This window comes from Adiantum capillus-veneris, chromosome 20 (assembly GCF_014529385.1).
Source record: "Adiantum capillus-veneris isolate H3 chromosome 20, ASM1452938v2, whole genome shotgun sequence".
Lineage (NCBI taxonomy): Eukaryota > Viridiplantae > Streptophyta > Polypodiopsida > Polypodiales > Pteridaceae > Adiantum > Adiantum capillus-veneris.
Genome location: NC_140950.1, coordinates 53743437 through 53770843, shown reverse-complemented (window position 1 = coordinate 53770843; position 27407 = coordinate 53743437). Strand labels below are relative to the sequence as shown.

At 45.8% G+C, this 27407-nt stretch overlaps 1 pseudogene; it reads right to left on the bottom strand.

The window, feature by feature from the left end:
* Positions 1–24572, bottom strand: part of LOC147432525 (uncharacterized) — a 59965-nt pseudogene extending 35393 nt beyond the window's left edge.
* Positions 24573–27407: the final 2835 nt, after the last annotated feature.

The window sequence follows — 27407 nt, the reverse complement described above, 5'->3', positions numbered from 1 at the left end:
TGGACAATTGATAGAAAAGTGACCAGGCTGCTCGCATATAAAGCATTTGTTCTCAGCCATTAGGACCTTCTTTTCCTCGAGCGACTTGCGCACAAAAGGCTTCCTTTTCTGTTTCTTTGCCTGCGCTCCAGAAGTCCCAGCTGAATCCTTGTCTTTGGTGGCTTGTTCAGACCCGTGTGACGCATCAGGAGCCGTCTTCACAAAGGGCTTCTTCGCTGAATTTTTCTTTTGCTGCCCTCCTTTATCACTACTCAGAAATCCACTGTCCTCTCCTTTCAACAGGGCAAGACCAGTGTTCGCAACTTCCATAAGCTGAGTAAGGGTAGCCACTCTGTTCTTTGTACAGTAATCGCGAAGCCCTTTAGGCAGCCCACAACAATACTTCTCTATCTGCTCTGTCAGTGGCACAAATCTGTAGGAGGTCACTGAGAGTAATGCTTTACAAAACCTCCTATTGTACTCCAGCAAGCTCTTGCACGAAGCTGCCGTAAGCTGGTGCCAATCTGTCAGGACATCGGCTTCAAATTCATTTGATAGCCAAGCAGATGCAAACATTTGCTTGAAGTAAACCCAAGTGGCGGGTGCCTGTCCTTGCATTAACAATGTCGTCCACCATGTAAGCGCATTGTCCTTTAAGAAAGTGGCAGCTTTCCTGACCTTCGAGGCCTCTGTAAAATTCCCTCCCGCATAAGCTGTATCAAACTGCTGGAGGAAAGTGAGTGCCTTGGTCTTGTCCTCGAAACCACTGAAGGTACTGAACTTTACCGTTGCACCACCTTCTTTGTAAGCCTTCGGCTTCTCTAGTGCCCCCAAATTGTCATACGGAATGGTCTGCAACATGGGCACTGTACTAGGCATGATTGGCACGTGTTGGCCATTCACATTTTGCGTCAGAGGTGCGATATCTGGCTGCTGTCCAGAAAAACCAGCCATGCCAAAATGACCCTGTGGCACCCCAAACTGGCCCTGGTTGCCGTGGAAACCTTGCTGCATGCCGATAGTACCATACATGGGGTTTGGCATGATGCCTTGCATACCCCCGAACATTGTTCCTGGCATGTACGGCTGACTTCCAGACGCATAACCAGCCATACTTTGGAACACTGATCCACCCCCGAAATACCCAGGATGTACCGTGGGTGGTGGAAAAACTGAGTGCATAGCCTGGTATCCAGCTCCCTGTCCATTCAAGGCAGCATGCTGGCTCTGAAAGGTGGCGGGCTGAACTGACATAACCTGTGGAATAGGCGTTCTAGCCACCTGTTCAAGCACGGGAGGAACCTGCTTTGGAGCCCCCGACTCCGCAACATGCGAGTGTTCCCTTTCCTCCTGCGCCTCATGAAGTACCTGGGCTTGAGCTTCAACAAGCTCCGTACGCGGCGTAGGTTGCCTATTTTGCTGTTGCACTGGTGACACTTGCAAGAATTCCATAAACCTCGGATTCTGCACCAGCTGCGAAAAGACATTCACCGCGGCAACTAACTGAGTCTTAAACGCATCATCCTCGAGTTGCCCTGTCATAAAGCCCTGTACTACTGGAGGGACATTCACGTTGACAGGAGGTACAGACTGACGTGGCCGTGAGCTCTCGCCAATCTCAAAAACCATAGGAATCTCCTGCCTGTCCTTTGGAGAGGAACCCTCTTCCATAATTCCCTTCCCCTTGTCGGCCATAGAGTAATCCCCGCGTTCTTGCACTGTGTGTCTTTACCCTGAACAATCCAGGCTCACTCTTTGAGGAAAAAGTGATTGATATCCCGGCAATGGAACCATGAAACCGGCCCGTAGGGCGGTAGGCGTTGGCTTTCACCCGAAATTCTTTACTTTATACACACACACAGAGCACTTTGCAAAGAGAACCTGTAATGGGAATTAACACTTAATCACACACACAGCTCGGAAGCTAGAATGCTCCGAGCAGACGCCGACAACCTGTAGGCCCCAAAATTGGCGCCCCTTTCGGTATTTCTTTATTCTTTAGGAGGGTAAATTACAAGGTAAGGTCCTGGGAATCCTTCACGTGTATCCACCTAGATACCATTTGATTTGGCCAAATTTCGGCAGCATAACAGCCCCAAAACTTGCGCGAAACCAATTCCCCTGCTGGAACTCGCTTGCACTGACGTATACCCTCTGATTCCTGTCCAAAAACAGTAAATTCAGCACGCTGTATTTACTGGTTTTTGCCCTGTTTTCAGCCCCAAACAGTCCCCTAACTGTCCTTTGCCAGTGGGGCACGATTCCCAATGATCCTGGCGTCCGTATGGCTGAAAAACAGTCAAATTACAGCGCATACACAGCGCTGATTTTGCACCTGTACGGTGAGGTTATGACCCTCACCAGTGCTTGCTTTGGAGCAGCAGTTAGCTACCCCTGTTCCTGCTCAAGGAGGCTCTTGCCTCAGCACAAAAGCATGAACCCACACAACTGTACATCAGTCAAATGAGTAGCCCTCTTGTGGGGCATCACATAACTGCACGTAGGGGAGAAAGAGAGCAGTATGTAGCGTGCGGGGCATCACTCCCGTCACCATACTGTGCATAGAGGGCAAGGTAAGCATTCCATAGCTTCTGTACCTGTTGCAATCCGCCTGTGGCTGAAAATGGCGCCCCCTTTGTTGATATGCAGCTCGTTTTTGCCTCCCAGAGTGGCAGACTCGCTCACAAGCTGACACGTCGCCCAGTTTCCGAGTTTGGGCTTTCCCTGCTAAAAATATCTCAACTGGTGCGTCAGTTGACTTCGCGGCAGAGTTGTAAAGTGTTCCCCTAGTCATACCGAAGGTAATGACGCGAACACATTTCGTGGCCCAAAATAGTAGTTCCCTAAATTTTAGGAGATGCTTCCGTTGGGCTCCCACTGGTCTTCTGACCATCTATCCTCATTGGGACCGCATCCAAAAGTGCAATGTGGCCCAACTGTTGGATACTTTTTGTTGGTAGTCCCACCTTGACTTTATGCCTTAATTGAGTTCACTTCCTAGTATCCACCAACTTGCTAAGTGCGACGGGGGGACCTATATGATCTTGCTCTGAGCCTAGACATCCTCTTACCATACGAATTCCAGTGCCGACCACTTCCCGTCTGCGGGTGAATCTACCGTTCACATTGGCCATACAATGTCCGACCGTTTGCTACTTCAAAAAGAGGGTCTTAAACAAATAAAATAAACCCCATTGGAAAGAAACCAACAACCAAGGTTAGCAGTTGCCACATCTCTGTGACATGGTTAATAACTGCCACGTCCTCGTGACACTCGTCCAGGTCCGGTCAAGTGGTATAATCTCTCTCGCCTTGGTCTAGTGGCGATTGGACCAGTTTAAGGTCTTCGTGCCCAAAGCTTGGGTGGGCTTTTGGTTACTGCATGACACATACAAGGCAGTCAAAAGAGCGATAAAGCCCACTATTAAGTCCTCTGAAGTATTACCACAGGAAGCATCAACCCTTCGTGCCAAGTAGAACTCCACCAGCCCCATTACCCCTATCTTCCTGACCTTCCCCTACAACTACCTCCAGTCCCTCAACCAGTTCTACTGTCACAAGGCAGGCACCACGTGCCAATAGAAAAGAACAGACTGAACAGACTTTTAGCACTTCATTAACAACTGAACTGAAAGCGAGAGACTACACGCTACACGGAGTAGCGGAATTCCACCCCAGAGAGTATTGGCCCCAAACCTTGGCGCCCCTTTCGGTATTTCTTTATATTGCATCATCAAAATACAAGCCGGTACTCCAGACTCTACACCTTCTCCAGGAAGCATGCCAAAGAACGAGCCCTAGCCTCATGTTTAAAGGCCCTTGGCCTGAAAAACAGTTACATTAAAAAGCCTTTAAAACTCAAAAGCTTCTGGTCCAAAAAGCAATGCCAAAAGCTGCCAACGTAATTTACGGAAATCCGTACAACCTGCCACGTCATCAGCCAACGCAAAATGCGGAATTCTGTACAGCTTACCACGTCATCATGACAGCGCATTTTTTGGAAATCTCTCTGCTACCCTTAGGGTTAGGGTAGGTTTCTGCAGTTTTAGGGTTTCTAGCAACAGAATTAGGGTTTGCACGTTTTAGGGTTAGGGTTTCCAGAATAAAGGTTTGTAGGTTTTAGGGTTAGGGTTTTCAGAATTAGGGTTTCTGGCAAAAATTGGGTTAGGGTTTCTGCTCTCGGGCAGCCACGTCATCACTTTGTGACACTTCTTCTGTTACTTGTTCTTCTTAGGGTTTAGGCCCCTCGGCTGGTAGCTCCATTCTTCAGTAGGTCGACACGTCAGCAGTTTGTTACATCTACACCTCCCCAGTCACCCTATCAATAAACTTCTCATCCCCTATGATACAGCAAGCTCCAATGCAACAAGCTCTTGCACAAATAGCCATGGAAGAGCTCACAAGCGTTCTAGCTAAGGTGAATATTAAGTTTCCGACTTTCAAGGGTCTCTCCACAGAGGATACTGACCACCATGCCCGGAGGTTTGTTTCCCTCTGCAAAGGTCGTGGCCTCAACCGAGAAGATGTCTACTTAGTACTCTTCCCATCTACCTTGGATGGCTTAGCAGACAAGTGCTACAGCCAGTTTGCAGAGAACCACTTTGCGACTTGGGCCACTTTACGACAACAGTTTTGTGAAGCTTTCAGACCAGGGGACTTTCAAGAGAAGGTCCTGGATGAGTTGGCAAACCTGATGCTCCAGCCAAATGAGACTTTTGCAGAGCTCATGACTAGAACAAAGTCTCTAGTGGCCAAGCTTCCTCAGCAATCGGGTGAATTTATGGTTAAGAAGTGGGTGGAGAAGGCTCTTCCCAAAACTTCCCAGCAAAAACTCCAAGAATGTCTCCGACCTGACGCCACTCTGGAGGAGTTTGTCGCGACTGTTACTAGGATAGGAGTTAGGAAGTTGTTCACCAACTCCCCTCAGGTAGAGACCCCCTCACTAGTTTTGGAAAGTCCTTATCCATTAACTTCTTTACGTAGGGAACTGGAAGCCCTATAGTTACAGCGAGCTCTTCAAGAGGAGAGGTCCTTCTCTCTTAGATAGGAGAAGCCTCCACATCACGAGGCATTGGAACAAATCAAGCGCGAGCTAGAAGAGCTCGGTCTCAGCAGGAGACTAAGGCTATGTTTGGTGTAGCTCATGACGCTCTTGAGGGCACCCTCCGCATGAATGCCCCCTTCGGGTTTACTGCCACTTCTGTGAAAAGTCGGGACACAACAAGAATTGTTACTACCTCAAGGGATTGCGACAAATACAACAAATTCTTGGTCCTACTCTTCAACAAGGGCCACCACCTGCATCCAACATGGTTTCCCCATATGGCCATCCAAACCACATGCCACCTTTGTTGACAGCCCCTCTTATGCAAGGTATGCAGAACACTTTTCCCTCTCATAGCTTTTATCATACCCATGCTCCCTCATCACCTCAAAGCTTCTATGCTTCCACCTCCAACTCCATGCACCAGGAGCAAGGACCACCTTGCCCTTCGACTCGCCCATTGAATCGGCCCATTTTGTGCTACAGATGCGAAGCGAGGAATATGGTCATTACCAAAGCAAATGTCCCTACTCGAAGGGTCCCCTCCTTGCCGACATTGCCCTGAAACGAAGGATCACTACAGTAAGGATTGCCCTAAACTTCCTGCATCCACGGCTTCAAACCCAAGTCAAGGCTAGAATGAGTTTACCTTTCCCAAGCTCAATTTGATAGCGGTTAGCACCATTCCTCAGCCACCCCCTTCTGCCCATGTGGTTACCCCTCAAGATAAGCTGCAATTGGTAGAGGAGCTAGCGGATGTCCTCACTCGGGCCCAGAGAGCCGCTCTCGATCTTAGCATTCCAGCATGTTTAACTCCCCCACCCATTCTCACAACAGTGGATACCTTGCCTTCAGGTGTTGACAAGCCATCACCCAGTGACAAGCAAAAATCCAAATCTTTGCTCTCCGATATTGATGAAGCCTTCTTGGAAGCAGTTTTCGATCTACAAAAGATCAAGGTCCCAAAGAAACCACTGGTAGAACAAGAAAAGCTTACAGTAGAGACAATCTTGAAGAACACCTTCCAACAAGTGTCCCTCTATGACATGTTGCGGCTAGATGCAAGTTTGAGAAGTGACACCCTTGCAGTTATTCAATCACTTTACCCCGGAGTAGGTCCTAGTGGTGGGCACCTCCCAGTGCAACCATCAAAGTCCTATATGATATCCCATCCCGCTGCTCCCCTCACTGATTATAGAAGCCCTCGTCTCACCGTGTCCGTTTTGGGACGGCAATTCTCATGAGTAATAGTGGATGGTGGATCTAGCATCAACCTGATGCCTGAGTTCACTATATTAGCTCTAGGTCTACAGCCTAATCGCCCTGCTCCCTTCACAGTTACATTGGCTGACCAGCGGACAGTCTACCACAGCCTACTCCACCTGACGCGTTAGACGAAGATCTGTTGGAGTGGTTGGACGCTACCAAATCTATGCCTTGTTATGGAGTCTCTATTCAAACTTTTCCTGAGGGTCCACCCTCTTCCAATGTTTCCACAGTAACTAAACCCAATGAGCCTCTTGAGTCAACTCAAAGGGTGGAGGTCGTAGCACCTACTCACCATGCAGCCTTGGTGGAAGCCTTTGGATTGGGTGAGCCTACATAGATTCATAGTAGCGGAAACAGATCTCCTCTACAAGAGTTCAAGTCCCCCCTCATTATCAGCCCCATTGGTTCTGCTTCTCCGACCAAGAATAAGCTCTCCTCTGTGTCTAGCGAATTCCCCTTCTCCGAGCTTCAAGGCGGGATACAACAAAATAATGTTGATTTCAAGCTTGATAAGTTCCCTACTCATGATGTCTCTCTAACCCTTGACGCAGCAACCTCTTCACCTACAGGGAATTCTATAGCAGTGCCATCTCAAGACCCAGTAAAAGGAAGACATTTCTACGACTCTTGTACCCACCCCGCGCTGCTAGCCAAGATGCAGAGCAGATTGCTACAGTCTGTGTCGCAGAAGATAAGGTTAGCCTCATTCAAGGTTACAGAGGCATCAAGCAATACTGATTTTGGACGAGACTGGTTTGAAAAACTAATGGGAAGACCAAATAGTATACTGCTCTGTGGATCTTCTGTCAGGAATCAAACCACCACAAAATCCAGCTTTGGATGGGAGGCTATCTGTGCATGTGCATGTGCATGTGCATCCACCCCTTCACAAAGCCCCTAGACCCTACCCCCTACTCGTCCCTATCCACCCTCCTTCCCCCTCTAGCCTATCTAGCCCCCCCTCGCCCCTACCCACCCCCTTCCCCCCCTCGCCCCTATCTTCTCCCCCTCACCCCTACCCACCCTTCCTCCCCGTCTCGCCCCTATCTAGTCCCCCCCTCGCCCCTATATAGCCTAACCCCCCTGCCCCCTCTCGACCCTATCCCCTCTCCCCTCACCCCTACCCACCCCTTCCCTACCTACTCCTTCCCCTCTAGCCAACTGTAACTAACTGCAAATTCCTCCACTTCGGGTGCTTTGTGGAAATTGTTAATCTTGGCAGTCTTCTGTTTCTACTTTTTGGTCAGCTTACCTTATTGAGCCGGGGTCATTACTTCTTCAGCATATCTTGCAAATATCGACATTGCTTCATTGGTACTTCTTCCTAGGAACTCAAAATCTTCTCCAAACATCACCTTCTTCAAACAGAGTGTACTGCGTTTTTTTTGGTTTTTCACTATTCTCTCTAGTTTCACTGTTCTCTCTCACCGGGACGGTGAGTGGTCTTGTGGCGGGCAACCTGTAGCAGGGCTACAGTGTCACTGGCATGGGACAAGCAGGAGCTCAACCCGTACGCCAAAAGCTAAGGAGAATGGGACATGTACAACTTAATGCTTTAAAGGAAGAAGTAGACAAGCTTCTTTAGGCAAGTTTCATATGTCCTGTGAGTACTGCAAAATGGGTGAGTCTTGTTGTCACACCCAACAAGGATGGAAAGTGAAGGATATGTGTTGATTTTAAGCCTTTAAACGCAGCCATGAAGAGAGATCCATACCCTCTTCCTTTCATAGATGACATACTTGATTCTATTGCAGGGCATGAGAGGTATGGTGTATGTGATGGATTCTTTGGATATTTTCAGCTCACCTTGGCTTTAGAAGATCGAGAGAAGACCACATTTATCACACCATGGGAATGCTTTTGTTATTGTGTGCTTCCTTTTGGTTTCATGAATGGTTGTGCGTGGTATCAAAAGCGCGTCAATAAGATGTTCTCTCCTTTTCTTGGCAAGTTTGTGAAGGATCTTATGGATGACTTTTGTGTTTATAGCTCTAGAAAGGATCATTGTGTAAAGCTTGGGATGGCATTGAAGCAATATGATGAAAGTGGAGGTCAACTCAACCCAAAGAAGTGTCATCTTGCTCAACCAAGAGTGAAGTTTTTGGGGCATATGATCTCAAAGAATGGGATTGAAGTAGATCCTGACAAAGTGAAGGCTTTGGTGCTCCTCCCATCACCTAAGGATACAAAGCAGCTTGCTACTTTCATTCAAAAGGTGAAGTATATGGTAAGGTTCATTCCTTTGTCCTCTCAATTTCTTTATCCTCTACAGCAAGTAGCAAGGTTGGATCCTCTACAATGGACAAATGAATGTGAAGAGGTGTTTCAAGGTCTCAAATCTTGATTCTCTTCCTGCTATGCAAGCTCCTAATTGGGATAAGGAGTTTTATGTGAATCCATTAGTAGGTGAGGATGCTATTGGAGCTATGCTTCTTCAAAGAGGTAACTCCCACTACATGAAGCCTATCTATTGTGCTAGCAAGGTGAAGCTAGAGGTGGAAAGAGGCTATATTGAGGTGGAGCTCATCATTGGTGAGTGATTTATGCATGTAGAAGGTTTAGGCACTACCTTCTCCCTAAACCATTCACATTCCTCACTAGCTACACTCTTCTATCTCAGTTGGTGAATAGCCCTACTTTGTCACAGAGGCTCATGAAGTGGATTGTGGAGCTACAGAAATTCCAAGTCTCTTTTCTTGTTGAGGAGAGTACAAGAGCTACATTGGCTGATTTGCTTACTTATAAGGAAAGCCCTCTTCTTCTTAAGGAGGACGCGGTGAAGAAGCAACACATGGAAGCTCCTTACACAGACAATGGCTATCTATTGTTTTTTGATGGCTCTTACAGGAAAGCGCATGGTGAAGGCTCAGGAAGTGTGGTAATTTATGATCCTCAAGGTGCTTTGGTAACTAAAAGGAGTTTGAAGCTTACAGCACAAAGCAACAATGAAGCTGAGTATGCTACTATGGAGAAAGGTCTCAACCTTTGCCTTGAGCTTGGCATCCATCGTGTGAAGGTAAGAGGTGATGCTCTTTTGGTGGTTAAGCAAGTACTTAGGTGCGGCAAAGTAAGAATCCAAGGCTGAAAAATATGTGTTTTCAGTGATGAATCTGCTTAAGCATTTTGAAGCTTGGAGTTTAAGGCATGTGGACAGGTCTCAAAATGAAGAAGCACATGGTGCAGCGCAAGCTTCAATTGGGCAATTGTATGTGATAAGGGCTGATTCTCCTCATTATTTGGGAAGGGAAGCTTTAGAGAGGGAGGAAGGGTTTCTACAAACAGGTATGCTTCCATCAGAGTTGGAGAAGTCAAAAAAGTATGCCTTTCTACGCCGTGCCAAAAGGTATGTGCTACTTGGTGATGCCTTGTATATGAAGGGGACTGATCTTGTGATGAGAAAAGTTCCTTGGAAAGAGGAAAATTACAAAATATTAGAGGAGAATCATGAGGGTTCTTGTGGTGGTCACTTTGCATAAAGTCTTACAGGAGGGGTATGTGTGGCCAAGCATTCAACGTGATATTCATCATTGGTACAAGTCTTGTAAAGAGTGTCAAAGCATGGCAACTAGGGTTCTCAAATCAAAAATTAGAGGCACCATTGTGGCTTATGATGTATTTGAGAAGTGGGGTATTGATGCAATAGGTCCTCTACCTATGACAGCTAGAGGCAAATGTTACATACTTACTGCTGTTGACTATCTATCCAGGTAGGCCGAAGCCAAAGCTGTTAAGCACATACGAGTAAAGATGTTTCTTTATTTATATATGAAGATATTTGCGGCAAATTTGGCATGCCATTGGAGTTGCTTTCTGACAAGGGTCCAGGTTTCAAGGAAGAGCTGGTGGCTTAATGTCACAAAGTGATGACGTGGCGGACAGCAGAAACCCTAATTTCTGCCAGAAACCCTAAAATTCCTGCAAACCCTAATTTTTGCCAAAAACCCTAAATTCCGGAAATCGCGGAGGCGGATTATTTTTATTAAAAAAAAAAAAAATTTTGGAAAATGATGAGCGACGCGAATTTTGCTTTTGCTTTTTTTTTATTAAAAAAAAAAGAGAAAAGACTCTCTAAGAGAGAGAGAGAATTGATGCTTTTGATTTTAAAAGCTTTTGGGGCTCTGCTTTTGGGCATCCCTTGTAACCTTTAAATTAGTGGTGAGGGCCTCACTTCTCAGAGCATCTAGACGCAGAGTCTGAGAGTGAAACCCTAACCGCTCTCTTGTACTTTGATGATTGATTAATACAAAAAGAAATACCGAAAGGGGCGCCAGTCTTTGGGGCCAATATCTCTAGGCACGGAACTCCGTCGGGCCAGTGCAAATCTATTGTGATCTGTGAATTGTTTTGAAGTGGTTATTTGGTGCTGTCGCGGTTGATTCTTGACTTGGAGTGTCCAAGTCTGTTACAGTGGTATCAGAGCACGGCCGATTTCTCTTCTACGGGAAATCCGATCGCCGAATTTTTTTTTCCGCCGCACCTATGGCTTCAGGCAATGATCAGTCGACTCCCTCTGCATCTAGAGATGCGGGCTGGGATCACAACGAAGATTCAGACAGAGAGTATGGCCCGCCTCGGCCTACTCAGGCGGAGCAAACAGAGATGGAGCGTCGTCAATTGATTGGCGATGCAACAAAGATGATGCTCAATTTTGCCAAGGACCCGAAGATGGTAAAATATATGAACCATACCTCTTTGAAAGAGGTACAGATGGAGTGGCAGAGAACCACAACACCACTCCCGAAACCCGCTCTCAAGAAACCTTCTGCCTCCAAGAAATATACGGAGAAGGAACTGGAGAACGTGGTTGATGCACGGATTGCTCAGCTTTTCGACGTGCAAAAGCAAGGCAAAAAGCACGGCAAAAAGCAGAACAAAGGTACTGACTTCCCGGGATATTTGGGTCGTCAGTCGACATTCGACAAAGCAAAGAAACGGAAGAAGCGTGTTCGATTTGAAGGAGTACCCAGTTCTTCTTCTTCTTCTTCTGACAGTTCTTCTAGCTCCTCGGATTAGAGCGAAGAAGACAGAAAAAAAAAGCAAAAAGCGAAGCAAGACACAAAGCTTCGGAACGGGCAAGAAAAAGGCAAAGAAGGCTACATCTCGCCCAGAGACTGACAGTTCTACTGAGGACTCGTCTACAGACAGCTCAGATTCCGATGACGGAAAGTTTTATGCGAACAAGAAGAATTTTTACAAAGCCAACCAATATGACTTTCTCGAAGATAACAGCAAGAAAGTCCGAGAGTTTAAGGAAGGTGGCCACTCGATCAAGTTTGATACTTTTCAGGATACTCAGATGCTTCGAAGGCTTTGTCTTTTATACAGCAGTTTAACATCGCTTTCGCGGGAGGACGCTATTCAGAGCACTCCAAGATTCGGAGAGCTGCCTCTTACTCTGAGGGGAATGCTCGTACTTGGTGGTCCACGCTTCTATTAAGCAAGACTGTGCCAGTTACATGGCTGAAATTCAAGAGGATTTTTATTTCTTCTTGGTTGACTCAAGAGTTTGAGCGAGATATACGAGCTGCTTGGAACCATCTCCGGATTCTGGAGCTCTTTTCTACCCGCCTCTTCATTCAAGAAGATCTCGTTCAGAGAACAGATTGAGCGGTTTACCTTGGGTCTACCTACAGAGATCCGAGATCACTGCTTGGAACAGAAGTCGGCTTCTATTTAGGAGTTGATGAGTCGTGCGAAGCGGGGCTTTGCCATTCACTCTGGTAGTCTGACCTACCCCACAGATGAGGCCATGACACAACGAGCCGAACAGACTTCTGGGAATGAAAGTAGAATGAAAGAGAGCAACCCAGAGAAAAAAAAAAAAGGATGCACGACCCAAGCTTACTCCTGAGGAGAGAGCTCGCTTCATCAGAGAGGGGAAGTGCTTTGGATGCGGGGAACATGGACATATTTCCGCGAAGTGCCCTGATAAGGCACAGAGAGAACAGAATGATAAAGACGACGACAGGTCTGAGAGTTCGAGAGCAGCTGAGGAATGTGGCAGAAAAGGCAGATAGAAAAGTAGAAATGGTACCACATGGCGTGGGACTTGCACCGAATCAAATGAATGAAAGTACAAACTTTGCCGTTTTTTTTGGGGCAAAGCGAAGGATCAGGAAGCTCTTTTGAAGGAGCCAAGGCCAACTTCTTTTCACTTGGAATTGGCGGCTCGATTTGGAACTACGCCCGACAGACTGACGCCACATGCGGAGGTAGTTCGACTGGCACCCGGATGGGATGTTGCCATTACACCGAGCATTGGCAAACTTCGTTTGCAATGACAGGGGTGTTCAGGGCACGTGAGTGACGTTCTACTCGGGATCCCTTGGTACCACAAGAACTACGCCGTGGTTGACTACCGGGCCGAGAAAGCGACTTTGATAAATGAAGGGCTTAGAGATTGTACTTGATGAACTTCAGTTTTCTTACTCATTCTTTTGGGAGAACTGAACGATGGATAAAAGTTGAATATGTTTTGACCTGAAGAAAAGAACGCCAAGATTTTTTTTCTCCACGCTCATGCCGATTGCTTTTGAGAGGGCCTGAAGATCATACCATTGATCTGATATCTGGAAGCACGCCACCGAATCGGCCACCTTATCGTGTGAGCCGAGTACAGAATGAAAAGATTATGAACTCAGTGAAAGACCTCTTGGAAAAAGGTCTTGTCCAGCTTAGTACTTCACCGTATTGCTCTCCAGTGTTGTTGGTTTTGAAGAAAGACAGATCTTGGAGAATGTGCATCGATTATAGCACTCTCAACGAAATCACCATCAAGAACAGATTTCCGATTCCTAGGATCGATGATATACTCGACAGGTTACAGGGATCCTCGTGCTTTAGCAGGATTGACTTGAAGAGTGGATATCATCAGATCAGGATAGCACCAGGAGATGTCTACAAGACAGCTTTTCGGACGACTTTTGGGTTATTTGAGTTTTTGGTGATGCCTTTTGGCTTAACCAATGCTCCTGCGACATTTAACCGGATGATGGACAGGATTTTTCGAGAGTACAGGCTATTTGTTGGCACTTTCTTTGACGACATCATTGTTTTCTCGAAGAATGAGGCAGAACACAGAGATCATCTGCTTCAAGTCTTTTAGGCATTACGAGATCACACGCTAGTGATTAATGCAAAGAAAAGTGAATTTTTTTCCTACCATGGATACACTTTTTGGGACACATTGTGTCAGCAGCACAACAGGAGTGAGAATGGACCCGGCCAAGATAGAGACTATCCGTGATTGGCCCGATTTGAGGAATGTCCATGAAGTTAGAAGCTTCTTGGGACTGTGTTCGTACTACAGGCGGTTCATACGAAAGTTTGCAGAGGTTGCTTCCCCTTTGCATATCTTGACACAGAAAGGAGTACCTTTTTCGTGGGGACCCACAGAGGTGACTGCCTTTCAGACATTGAAAGAGAAATTGACTACGGGACCTATTTTGACTTTGCCGGACTTGCAGAAGTCATTCGAAGTATATTGTGATGCTTGTGGTCGTAGTCTGGGTACGGTCTTGATGCAAGAAGGCCATGTCATAGCTTACGAGAGCCGTTTGTTCTCTAGGGCGGAGATGACAGCACAGATCTATGGGAAAGAGCTTTTGGCGGTTATCCACGCTCTTACTCAGTGGCGGCATTACCTACTCGGAGCGGATTTCATTGTCTTTACAGACCATCAGAGTTTGCGCTACTTCTTGTCACAGAAGCAGCTTTCGGAAAAGCAGATGCGGTGGGCGAACATCTTGTCACAGTTTCACTTCCAGATTGTCCATGTGCAGGGTCAGAAGAATGTGGTGGCAGATGCTTTGTCTCGGAAACCGTTGGTTCTGGCTATTTCCGCGATACATCATAGGAGCTTCGAGGATATGGTCGATCAGTATGCCACAGATACAGGTTTTGCAGGTATTTTCACACGGATACGGGATGGGGAGACAGTAGCTGGATACTCCCTTCGGGAAGGCTACTTGATGAAAAAGACTATGTTGTGCGTTACACAACCGTTGAGGGAAAAGCTTATGACTGATTGCCACTGTCCACCTTTTACGGGTCACCGCGGCATTGCTACCACCATGAAAGGGGTAGAGAGAGATTTCTTTTGGCGGAGACTGAAGAAGGATGTGGAAGAGTTTGTGCGCAATTGCTTGGTATGCCAGAAGGTCAAGTTTGACAGGCATAAGGCACAGGGATTGTTACAGCCTTTACCCATACCCACCCGCCCCTGGGAAAGTATTGAAATGGATTTCATTTTTTTTTATCTCCCGAGAATACAGAATGATCACGATGATTTTCCGATTACATGGCACGCCTGAGACGATTGTCTCCGACAGAGACCCTAGATTTATGAGTTTGTTTTGGAAGGCAATTTGGGAGAACATTGGCACGCGGTTGCAGTTCTCGTCATCGTTCCACTTGCAGACTGACGGGCAATCTGAGATTGCCAATTGAGTGATTTTAGATTTATTGAAGTCTTGTATCTCGCATCAGAAGACTCAATGGGAAAAGAACTTACCTTTGGTGGAATTTGCCTACAATAACACGATACACTCTTCGACGGGGAAGACGCCATGAGAGATTGTTGAAACTGCTACGAAGGTTCCATCCTTCCTGAGCATGAAAGATTAGAAATTTGAAGCGGATGAATATTCGCGAGATTTGGATACGGTTTTTGCCAAGGTTCGCGAGACTATACAGAAGTCTCAAGAACGACAGAAAAAGGCAGCGGATCGCCATCGTAGCGACTGGAAACTGAAGGAGGATGATTGGGTGCTCTTACTTTTGAGAAGGCACGCCTAAGAAAAAAAAAGGGAAAGGAGAGGCTTTTTCCAAAGCTTAGTATGTGATACTACGGACCTTTCCAGATTACTGACAAGATAAATGATGTCTCCTTCCGATTGGAACTGCCAGATACTTGGAGGATTCATAATGCATTGCATGTGAGTCTCTTGAACCCTGTTAAGGGTGATGTGCCTGATGATGGGGAGCCTGATGAGCAACCCGAAGTGGAAGAAAACGAGGAGATCCTTGTTCCTGAACAGATTTTGGCACATAATGATACGAAGAAAGGTAAAGTCCGAAGGCGGTTCTTGGTTAAGTTCAAGAACTTTCCTGCATTTGATGCGAAGTGGATGGAGGAGGAGGACCTAGCAGATACTCCTCGAATTGTGAAACTTTACCTCGATGTTTTGGTTTAGCATAGTCTACTCCAAACGGAACCCAGAAACTCAGCTTGGCCGAAGATCTGGTGCAGTGGGATGCACAAGAGGGGAGTTACTCCGCTCCTTTGTCAACAGATGCCTCGATTTTGATACTGAAGTCACTGATGTCTCTTTGAGCTTCAGGGATACTGAGAGCTGACAGTATTCTGCTGGATGACTTTATGAAATGGAATTCCTGATTATGATATTGATTTGTTCTTGACTTCTTGTGAGTGCAGGAACTGATAGCCGAAATGACTGCAGCATTTTGGTCTGATTGATCTCGAATAGACATGGTTGCAATAGGGGTTAGTCAATCGGACATCGATGAGGTCCCGATTGGACCTAGATGTGATTGCTAGCTACATTGCCGATAAATCATGGTCTAAGATCCGAATGAATGTTGAATGTCATGTGATGTCCTGTGATGTCTGGTGATGTCCTGTGATGTCGTGTGATGTGACTGTCGATTCTGTACATGTGCTAGATGTGCGTTCCTACTACGTAGGTACTAACAGTCAGTGTCTGCTAAGACGGTTTATGGCTTTTGTCGGTTTTGCAGGCGTAATCGCGGTCGATTACAATGCTTTCAAGAGGGGGGTATGTCACAAAGTGATGACGTGGCGGACAGCAGAAACCCTAATTTCTGCCAGAAACCCTAAAATTCCTGCAAACCCTAATTTTTGCCAAAAACCCTAAATTCCGGAAATCGCGGAGGCGGATTATTAATTTTTTTTTTAAAAAAATGGAAAATGATGAGCGACGCGAATTTTGCTTTTGCTTTTTTTTAATTAAAAAAAAAAGAGAAAAGACTCTCTAAGAGAGAGAGAGAATTGATGCTTTTGATTTTAAAAGCTTTTGGGGCTCTGCTTTTGGGCATCCCTTGTAACCTTTAAATTAGTGGTGAGGGCCTCACTTCTCAGAGCATCTGGACGCAGAGTCTGAGAGTGAAACCCTAACCGCTCTCTTGTACTTTGATGATTGATTAATACAAAAAGAAATACCGAAAGGGGCGCCAGTCTTTGGGGCCAATATCTCTAGGCACGGAACTCCGCCGGGCCAGTGCAAATCTATTGTGATCTGTGAATTGTTTTGAAGTGGTTATTTGGTGCTGTCGCGGTTGATTCTTGACTTGGAGTGTCCAAGTCTGTTACAGCTTATCTATGTGAGAAGCTTCATGTTCATCGTCACAGGTTTACTACTCCATATTATCCCCAATGCAATGGCATGAATGAAAGGTTTAATGGAGAACTCATAAAGGATGCTTACAAAGATGACAAGAAACAATGTGAAGACTTGGGATTTAGAGCTACCTATGGGCTTACAGAACTGCCATCAAATCAAGTACTGGTTTCTCTCTCTTCCATCTAGTTTTTGGCAAAGAGGCTTTACTTCCTATTGAGGTGGAGATACCAGCTTTGAAAATGATGCTAAAGCTTGAAGAAGATCCCAATGATGCACTCAAGGAAAGGCTTCTATATTTGCAATGTGTACACTTGGATAGGTTGTTGGCTTTTGAGCATTATGAGCAGGTCTTGAAGAACAATCAAGCAAAGGCAAATGAGAAGGTGAAGGACAAAGACATCAAGAAGGGTGACATGGTGCTTCGTTACAATAGTAAGCTTAATAGCACTTTCTACAAGAAATTTCAAATCAAGTAGCAAGGTCCTTTCTTGGTCTTAAACACGTTTCCAAATGGCACATATCAACTTGCTGACTTGGATGGTACCCCACATAAGGCACGTGTGAATGGCTACAGGTTAAAGAAGTATATTGCAAGGTTGATGACTGTGATTGAGGATGAGCCTTCTTTTGAAGGATTTTCTGATCATGTGGCTAAGGGTGATGATGAAGTGAAGACTCCCTCATGTGGTTTACAGGATCTCTTTTGTGTTGCTGATCATGAATGATCTAGCAGGCTGGGGTGTGGCAAACTATGTTGGCGCATTTCTGACACCCCGTTTTTTGTAAAGTTGTACATACGGACAGGACGCCCGATGTCAAAAAGGTGTGTGGGCTTTCTTTTGTGGGTTTTTTAGCTTGCTTTAGCAAGCACATGTACATGCACTGCAAGTCGCTAGTCTAGTGACAGCTGTCGGGCTACCATAAGTGCCCGTGAGTGAGTTTTTTGAAGTGAGACTTGTATATAACTTAAACTCATGTACAAACTAAAAAAAGTTCACCCAAAATCCAGAATTTTGCAGGTTTGAGCTCATTCTGGCTTCTTGATGCCTTTGGATGCAGTTTTTTGCCCTCTACTCATAATTACCAGGAACGGGAAACCGGAACGGGGAACGCGGAACGGAAACTGTCACAAAATGCCATTCCCTGTTACAGGTACTCACGTTTGAAACATTGAACGGGGATTCGAAACGGGAACTTAGAATGAAAACGGGGAACGGAGACCTAAAAACGGCCATTCCCTGTTACCATGCCTCGACTAGCTCTCTCTACACGTAGTCTTCCTGCTACAGCATCCTGTTCGCGTTGATTTTGCACATAGTTGTGCATGGGTTTGATTTAAAGGATTTCAACACTTTTGTTGTAGAGTTTGCAGAGATTTTTTGAAGTTTGAAATCATGTCTTTTGGAGTTGGGGTTTTGGAGTTATGGTCTGTTCTCGGCAGAGTACAGTGTATGGCAGCTTTGGGGCAAAACTATGTAGGTTGAATTGTGGAACCCCATACGTCTTGTGGGTGATGTATGCTTTGAAGGGGGAGTTTTCAAGTGCTTTTTGATGAAGGGGAAAGCTTTGTTTTCAAGAGCATTGATAGGCGACGTCCGTAATTCCGTGCCTAAACAGATTTCTTTCTTCTTTGCGACATAGTCTCTTGGGTGGGCGACTGCCAGTAAATTCCCAAGGGGACTACTTTTGTTGGATTTGTGGTGTTTCAGAGGGGTTTCCCAAAGCTTTTGGTGTTCTTGTAGTGCTCTTTCAACGCTCTTGGGTAACATCGCTATAGAGGTGTTCCAGTTTGTTTGTTTCCCAAAAACGCTAATGGTTGAAACCTGCAAAGCTTTATCTGCTGAATTTTGACTCTATGTCGGTGACGACAGCAATGACGACAATGCGACGACGACATGCTGAAAATGCAGATGCTGAAATCTGCGTTTTTCGGGCTGAACCTGCAATCGCTTGCTAATCTGACCGTGTGGCGAGGATCTACTGCGGGAAGGTGAGATCTGCGAGGTTTGGGACTTGAGGTGCGGAGTCTAGACGCTGAAAACTGAAAACACTGATGTAGAGAAGGTCTTCACGCCGGAATCTGCAAAAACGCTAGGCTGAAAATCTGGTCCAAAAACGCTGGGCTGAATTGAGGCCTGATGCAAAGACGCTATGGTCTTGTTGTGTCCTGCTGTCGCCAGGTGGATCTGCAAATGCAAAACGCTCGGGCTGATCTGCACTTGGAAAAAACGCCGGCTGTCTTGGTAGCTTGAAAATGCTAGGTCTTCAGGCTGGTCTTGCTGAGAAGGTGCACTCTGACTGTGGTCTCCTGCCTCTTCTGCCAGAAAGTGCTAGCACTGGGTTTTCTTATATACTTGCTTACTAAGTTTGCCGTACCCAGTTTCCCAACAAAAGTCACTTAATAATTATAAGTGAAAAATGGCTAAAATACGGAAATTAGATCTGTGCACTGTAAAAATGCTCCTGATGGGTTCTGATAGTAATTTGATGATCATGTTGTGTGCAACCAGAGGATATAAATCTACTCTAAGTGCCTGGAATGCACGGTTTGCGAGCAGACTCACAAAAGTGTCAGAATACTCCTAAGCTAGGCTAACTGAACCTTTGTCATGAAGTAGCTTGTCCACGTACACATAGGGTAAGATGTGCCCGTGACATCCCCTCCTTTTCAAAGTGAGGTACTGGTACCAAACTGTATGACGTCGAGGGAGATCGCCAACAGTGTCTGGATGAATTCTTGGAAGGACTCTTCACCGGCCCACTCTGATGTGTGGGTCGTGCGATACTTGAACTTCATAAAGGTCTGCAATGCTTGCTTCTTTGGGCCACGCCGAAAGCGACACAAAGTCATATGTGGCTCCTTCAATGCTTCAACTTCGTCTATAGTCATGCGTCTACCTTCTTCAAGAATCTCTGAGGATGAAAATTCCTAAAACCACTTTCAACACAAAAACATGAACATACCCATTCCATGTAAATTGACTGGAAAAATTCTAGTCTTTTTTAAAGACTGTGCATGCAATGTAGATGACCATAGAGACGGAGTGCCAAACCGTTCATCAAACACACGCAAACAATGGAATCGAAACTTGTCTTTTTGATCTAAATCTATCAACTGTGGCAAATCACAATGGAAATGCCGATGCTTGATGCTCAATCCTTCTTGTGCTCTTTCGGATATTGTGTCATGCCAAGGAAGAGACATGAAATGTGAATTCCTTGAATGGAAACATTCATCTTTTCACGAGTAATCCGCATACATCCGTGCTCATTCATGAGTGAATCGTGTTCATCGTACAATATGGCATGCCTATGAAAAGGGATCACATAAAGACGGTGACTAAAATACAGGAAACCATTACGAATGAAACACTCGAACAATGCGTACTGACTAATCATGAGCACACATAATACTTCCTGTGGGGGTTCTTGGGACCTCGACTCGACAACCAAGATCGGTTCTTCGTGATTGATCGAATCTGCAATGAGGTTAGCTCCACGAGACAAAGTATCAACTAAACCATCATCCTTGTGAACAATCACGTCTTTGTCCTGCAAATCATCATGCTCGTGAATAATCACCTCTTGATCATGGAAATCATCATGCTTATCATTATCATGCAAATTATGTGTCTCGTGCTTTGGAGAAGAGAAGACTAAGAGAGTCTCCTTTCCTAATTCTTTTCAATCTTCGCCTACACATTAGAAATGAGAGATGAAGAATGAACAACTTGCTCCCCATGAATGACAATGGGAGAGTCACTCTTGGCATTGAAAGTGAAAGTATTAGCTCCCCAATAATAGAGGGTTATGCTCACGAAACCATCAAATGCCTAAAAGCATATCACATCTTGAAAGAGGAGAGACTATAAATTTTCTGCGGAAGGACGCTTGTTGAACAGTGAACAAAACATCAAGGCACTCTTGCGTGATGAGAGAGTCCATACCGAGAGCGAAGCCAGACTCAACAATGGGAGAATCGTGAGAAACTTGGGTCACTCGTGTTCTCATTTATTGCATTGACTGTCACAAACTGCAGACGTGCCAAAGCCCTGAAGAAGGGAGCCAACTTGCAAATGTTGGTCGAGGGGCCTAAACCCTAAGAAGAACAAGTAACAGAAGAAGAAGTACTACCAACTTATGGGGACCCCGTTCGATGGGGCCCCAAGTGACATAAAGGATTAAAATAAAGCAGGACCCACAAAGAGCCGAAAACTGATGACGTGGCAGATTTTTAAAAATTCCGTTGATTGCTGACGTGACAGAACTGTACGAATTTCCGCTTTTTACGCTGGGCAGTGCTGACGTGGCAGGACTGTACGGATTTCCATGATTTACGCTGGCAGCTTTTTGGCATTGCTTTTGGACCAGAAGCTTTTGAGTTTTGAAGGCTTTTCACTGTAGCTGCTTTTTAGGCCAAGGGCCTTTAAATATGAGGCTAGGGCTCATTCTTTAATATGCTTCCTGGAGAAGGTGCAGAGTCTAGAGTACCGGCTTGTACTGTGTTGATGCAATATAAAGAAATACCGAAAGGGGCGCCAAGGTTTGGGGCCAATACTCTCCGGGGTGGAATACCGCCACTCTCTCTCTCTCTCTCTCTCTCTCTCTCTCTCTCTCTCTCTCTCTCTCTCTCTCTCTCTCTCTCTCAGTTCGGTTGTTCTTGAAGTGATGTTCTTTTCTATTGGCGCATGGTGCCCGTCTTGTGACAGTGGTATCAGAGCATCAGGCGTGTGCTTTTCTGAAAGCATATCGGTCCTACAAAAGAGCAGACAGAGCTATTGGAATTTTACTTGAAGTATCTTTGGGTCCCAACCCCGAACTTATTAGCCACTCCCACCCTTACTTCATCGCGCATCGGGCGCCCTCCCGTCTTCATCGCTCTGTCTTACAGGGCATAAGCCATAAAGAACCCAAGACATGGATTCAATAGAATATTTGCAATTTATGCTCAACGAACTCCACGACATTCTTTCGCGGCATCCTCAGCAGAATCTTCCGATGCTGCAAAATTTTCAACAATTTTTGAACTACATATTACCCCCTCCCCAGATGGTACCTCCTTCGCCATCAGAAAGTACGAGAGCTTCCAACCGTCAAACTTCTCAACCGTCTTTTCCGATCGGGGGAGTCTTCAGGAATATGGTGCAACCATCTGACCCTCATCCAGTGCAACCGCCCTTGCCACCGCCATTACTCCCACCTCCACCACCACCACCGCCACCAGACTACAATGGTTGGAGCCCATATGGATACCCTTATTATCCATACCCGGGACATGCGCCTAACCAACCCAAAGATTTCAAAGATGGTGGCACGATAGTCAAATTTTTCACTTTTTCCGAGGTGAAAGATCGCAAGAAAGCATTGCAGTCCTACAGCAATTCGACAATATCTATGCTTTAAGGAACTATACAAAAGAATCCAAGATTTCTCGAGCAGCGGGATTTCTTAAAGATAATGCTATGCAATGGTGGAGTTCAATCGCGACACAACCGCATGCTCCAAGGACCTGGCAAGCTTTCAAGACAGTCTTCGCAAGTAGTTACATGACTTCTATGTTTGAAGTCCGGATTTTGGCAGAGTGGGGTAACTTGAAAATACTTGCCACCGAAACCATGGACGAATATAACCAAAGGTTTCTCGACGTGTACCTTCCGGTGTTCTTCTTTAGATCTGTTCCCTTGGAGGCCCAATGCGAGCGATACACCATTGGACTACCATCACCATTGTAGGAATAGTGTTGTTTTTACTCATGGCCCGGACCTTGGTGGTTATTTACAGGGGGAGTATTGTTGTTGTTACTCGTGGCCTGGACCTGCATGGTTATTTACGAGGGGAGTATTAAGAAGTCTGAGCAATGGTTACTCTCAGCACCTCCAAACGATGCAGGCTGCGGTCTAGGCGGCGTTTGGTTGTAAAAGGCCTCTATATCTCATGGCCCGGACCTTTTTAGGCTATTTGCGTGAGGAGTGATGAAGGAGTCGTTGAATAGCTCATGGCCCAGACCTGGATGGTTATTTGCGGGGGGAGTGTTCATCGATGGCTTTATGTTTCTATGTCTTGTAACATGCATATGTGAGCATTTGGTGTTGCATTGTGATGTGCCAACCACTGAATATTCCTGATTAGATGAGATTGTCTGGGTATATAATTTTAGTGCATCAAGACACCCATGGAAGATCAGTACGGTTTGGGTGTGATGGCTAATTTTACTACGCCGGAATATCAAGAGTTCCGATCTGGATGAAAGGAGAAGCCAACTCCTTCAAAAGAGCCGAAAGGAGAAGCTAACTCCTTAACAAACAGAGCAAACTGATTGTCCCTCGCAATGACCCTCGAAAATTTTTTAGCTAACTTGAGTTGTTTTGCAGATATGCCGTAATCGCGGACGATTACTCTCTTTCAAGAAGGAGAGATGTCACAAACTGCTCACGTGTCAAAGTCCTGAAGAAGGGAGCCAACTTGCAGATGTCTAAGAAGAACAAGTAACAGAAGAAGAAGTCCTACCAGCTTATGGGGACCCCGTCCGATGGGGCCCCAAGTGACATAAAGGATTAATATAAAGCAGGACCCACAAAGAGCCAAAAATTGATGACGTGGTAGATTTTCGAAAATTTCGTTGACTGCTGACATGGCAGAACTGTACGGATTTCCGCTTTTTACGCTGGCAGTGCTGACGTGGTAGGACTGTACGGATTTATGCTGGAAACTTTTTGTCATTGCTTTTGGACTAGAAGCTTTTGAGTTTTAAAGACTTTTCACTATAACTGCTTTTTAGGCCAAGGTTCATTCTTTAATATGCTTCCTGGAGAAGGTGCAGAGTCTCGACTACCGCTTGTACTGTGTTGATGCAATATAAAGAAATACCGAAAGGGGCACCAAGGTTTGGGGCCAATACTCTCTGGGGTGGAATACCACCACTCCATGTCTCGTGTCCTCTCTCTCTCTCTCTCTCTCTCTCTCTCTCTCTCTCTCAGTTCAGTTGTTATTGAAGTGCTAAAAGTCTGTTCAGTCTGTTCTTTTCTATTGGCACGTGGTGCCTGTCTTGTGACATTGACAGAGGAAGTGGGTTCTGTGGGTTCTTTAGATTCATTAGAGTCAAGCTTAGCACATGTTCTTTTTATGTGACCCTTGATGTGACAATGATAATATCGACCTTCATTAGAATAAATGCTTTGTTCTTCCGACGTAATATATCCTCCTAAAAATCCTTTTTCTGCCTTTTCATTTGGGGTGAGCTTAGGTTTAGCAATTGTGTTAGCTTTACCCTTAGATTCATTCGGAGAGTTCTTTTCTGAGAGCAAGATTGGTTAGAAGTGTTACCATTCTTACCGTTCTTATCATTCTGAGGGTTTTGAGAAGTCTGGGAGGTGCTTTGAGATGACTTGTTCTCCTTAGGCTCTCCCTTGTTGTGCTTCATCTCTTGGGAGAGAGCAATTGCTACCGCCTTGTTGAGATCTGCAGGGTCGAAGACTTCTACATCAAACTTGATATATTCGTCCAACCCAAAAAGGAAAGCCTCTTTGCGCTCATCATCAGGTTTGCGTAATTGGGTGTCGAGCTCCAGTTAGAAAAAGACATGACTGGCATACCATTCTGCTTGAGCTTACGCCAATCTTTTTTCAACCGTGCTAGGTACTGTGGTGGCATAAACCGCGCCTTGAGCTTGTCTTGGACGTCGACCAAATTGAAAGAAAGGGGCACGCCTTCCTCGGCTTCCTCTAGGTGCGTGGTCAACTGTGCCTCTTGCCATGCGTGGTACCAATTAATGACATCACCGGGAAGGTACATGGCTGCCATGAGAACCTTGCTATTCCTTGTCTTCTTAGTTGTCACAAAATAAGCATTAAATTGATGCAACTAAGAATGAACAATAGTAGCATCCACCTTACCGTCATACTTACTGAACGTCAGCTTCTCTGTGACGGGGTTGTTGGAGTCCGAATCTTTGCTTGTGCTACTTAATGAACTACCAACTTCTTTGACCGGATTGGACTTCGACGTGAGTACTTGTCGGACCAACTCTTGCATGCGTTGGTCTCTCTGCGCCTCACGCTCTGACTCCAAGGCCGCTCGTCTCTCTTCGGCCGCCTCCTTTCTTTCTTCGGCCACCAAGCGCGCTTGCTCACGCTCATGCTCAATAGCTACCTTTCTTTCATCGGCCACCACGCTCAATAGCTGCCTTTCTTTCTGCTTTTCTTTCTTTTTGTTCCTCGGCCGCCAAGGGCACTTGTTCACGCTCGCGAGCCATTCGTTTCTCGGCCGCCAAGCGCGCTTGGTCACGCTCGCAATCCAAGGATGCCTGTATTTCTTGGCGCTCCTGATCCATGGATTCCTGTCTTTCTTGGCGCTCGCGCTCCAAGGTAACGCGTTGCACTTCTTGGTGTAACATCATGTCCATCATTGACTTGACCAAAGCCTCCATAGGATTTGGTGCAATCCTGGAAGGGGGAGAATCAGAAAAATCTCCTGGTGAGGAAAATTCTTCTTCGCCACTGCCATGCTCATCACCTCTATGCGAAGTATCCATTCCGCTTCGGGTAATGACTATACACTAAAGTCTTGGGTTTTTAAGTTCACGAGGAACTTGGGTTCTTGTGGGTCTTGGGTTCTTGGGTTCTTGAGTCTTGAGGTTCTTGAGGTTCTTGAGGTTCTGGAGTCTTGAGGTTCTTGAGGTTCTTCTTTAGCTTGCAATTTGTGTTAGAGAAGGATCTTCTCTTACCCAAGCTCTTCTCTTTCCCGCAGGCACACTCCTTGGCGGCCTTGCGCTCACACCAAGGTTAGTTTTTCCCACCTCACGTCGATTGGCCGGCCGCTAAGTGCATAGTCCGCTCTCAATGAGTGAAAAGAGAAACAAGGGGAGCCTGGACAAGCCCTTCTTTCTTGGGATTCCTGTCACTCTTCAAAAACACGATTAGGAATCGACACGCCCAAGAGGACTTGGGTTGCGTGCAACCGCAACAAGCAAAAAAAAAATCTTGTGGTTCTTTCCTTGAGTGATACAGAACACTGTCAAAGCTCTGATACCAATGTAAGGTGCAGCGGAAATGAATGTTGAACTTTGCTCAAGATGAGTGCTCCGAACTGTGCTCAAGGGTTCCTTTTACTTACTTACGGAAGGAAGAGCCTTCCGTTCCTTTAGTGCAAATGATCACAACAAAGTGGTAAACACTATGAATGAAGTGTTAAGACTGAGAGGTAGAGAGAGAAGAATACGACACCAGAATGTTGTCAAACCCTCCTCCGAAGGCCCCACTCTCTATGGCGAGAGCGGTCTACTATTGATAGCACAAATCTCTACAATGCAATGGACTTGCCGACGATGTCGACGACGATGAGGACGATGACGAGACGGGCTGAAATCTGAAAACGCTAATGGCTGAAACCTGCAAAGCTTTATCTGCTGAATTCTGACTCTATGTCGGTGACAACAGCGATGACGACAACACGCTGAAAATGCAAATGCTGAAATCTGCAATTTTCGGGCTGAACCTGCAAACGCTTGCTAATCTGACCGTGCGGCGAGGATCTGCTGCGGGAAGGTGAGATCTGCGAGGTTTGGGACTTGAGGTGTGGAGTCTAGACGCTGAAAACTGAAAACACTGATGTAGAGAAGGTCTTCACGCCGGAATCTGCAAAAACGCTAGGCTGAAAATCTGGTCCAAAAACGTTGGGCTGAATTGAGGCCTGATGCAAAAACACTATGGTCCTGCTGTGTCCTACTGTCGACAGGTGGATCTGCAAATGCAAAATGCACTTGGGAAAAACGCCGGCTGTCTTGGTAGCTTAAAAACGTTAGGTCTTCAGGCTACTCTGACTGTGGTCTCCTACCTCTTCTGCCAGAAAGTGCTAGCGCTGGGTTTTCTTAAATACTTGCTTACTAAGTTTGCCCTACCCAGTTTCCCAACAAAAGTCACTTAATAATTATAGGTAAAAAATGGCTAAAATAGGGAAATTAGGTATGTGCACTGTAAAAATGCTCCTGATGGGTTATGATAGTAATCTGATGATCATGTTGTGTGCAACCAGAGGATATGAATCTACTCTAAGTGCCTGGACATGCACGGTCTGCGAATAGACTTACAAAAGTGTCAGAACACTTCCTAAGCTAGGCTAACTGAACCCCTGTCATGAAGTAGCTTGTCCACGTACACATAGGGTTACATGTGCAAGTGACATATTAAGATCTTTCAAAGGTGAGATGCTAGTGGACAAGGAGCTGGACGAGCAACCAAAAGTGAAAGAGACGGAAGAGATACTCATTCCAGAACAGGTCCTAGCTCACAAGGAAAAGAAAGTGAAAGGTAAGCGGACACAGCGATATTTGGTCCAGTTGAGGAATTACTTGGCTCTTGATGCCAAGTGGATGGTGGAGGACGAGTTACCCCTCAGATACTAGAGCTTTACTCGAAGCTTTTGGTTTAGCAACGACTATTCCAAGAGTTACCAATTAATCAACTGGTTAAATCCGTTACGGTGCGGATTGCAAAGGAGGGGAGTCACTCCGCTCCTTTGTCATAGGTTACCTCTATAAGAATAAAGTCACTGATTTCTTTTGAAATTTCAAGGATACTGACAGGCTGACAGTATTCTGCTGAATGACTTTATGAAAAGATGTACATTTCAAATGGAATTCCTAAAATGAATATGTTACATGGGCTCTCTCATGTGCATATTGTTTGAGTATATGTCAGAAAGATGAAATGACCCAGCATTTTATCTTAGTCACTGAG